The sequence below is a fragment of the Eurytemora carolleeae genome, unplaced genomic scaffold, assembly GCF_000591075.1.
Source record: "Eurytemora carolleeae unplaced genomic scaffold, Eaff_2.0 scaffold430, whole genome shotgun sequence".
Lineage (NCBI taxonomy): Eukaryota > Metazoa > Arthropoda > Copepoda > Calanoida > Temoridae > Eurytemora > Eurytemora carolleeae.
The window spans coordinates 238,577-239,246 of NW_019397707.1; the positions used below are offsets into that span (position 1 = coordinate 238,577).

A 670-nucleotide genomic window follows, 5' to 3' on the forward strand; every position below is an offset into this window, starting at 1 on the left:
TAAAGAAGTGCTTGCAATTGTTGAACGCTTTGTTTGCAAACTGTTTTATATTTAAGAAATATTGATATTTCAAAAAGTAGCAGAAAATTAATATTATTCTTCGAATTTTTGAAAAATGCGTTGGTCATATAGAATATTTGAGATTTTTTATAAGCATATGGTAAGTCAGCTGTTGAGCTCACACCATGTACGCTAGCGTACACTACAGTTTTTACGGCATTTTGAACATCATTATAGAGATAAACACACATCGATGATCTGTGAAAGGTTTAAAGAGTTGCAGTTGTAAATCAGGCATTGAATAGATTACTCTTTTAACTCTTTTAACCCATATACGGCCAATTTACAACCATCAATTAGGACAACTTTACCAGTTTAGTGAATATATGTTTTCTTTATTAATGTTGCCGCATTACAACTTTTCTCTTCCCACCCAGCAGAAAATACAATCTGTTAATGGTTAATTTTTTTTTTTACAGGGGTTGTATAGACAAAATTTCAAGGAACCCTTCTCAACATATTTAAACAGTTGTCTGTATAGTTTTTATGCAAAAATTAGATATTTTAAACTTCAGTTTCTCTCCAAAAGGGACAATCACGGAAATTTAAAAAATTTTACTTTTCTAGATTTTCTAGATTTTCTAGATTTTCTAGATTTTCTAGATTTTCT

General features: G+C 29.7%; 1 protein-coding gene across 1 annotated transcript in view; it reads right to left on the reverse strand.

Annotated features, from left to right (window-relative positions):
• LOC111715569 (uncharacterized) overlaps positions 1 to 670 on the reverse strand; it is a gene marked incomplete at its 5' end in the record, with an annotated part of 16,779 nt that overhangs the window by 1,438 nt on the left and 14,671 nt on the right. The gene's annotated exons all lie outside the window — the stretch shown is intronic.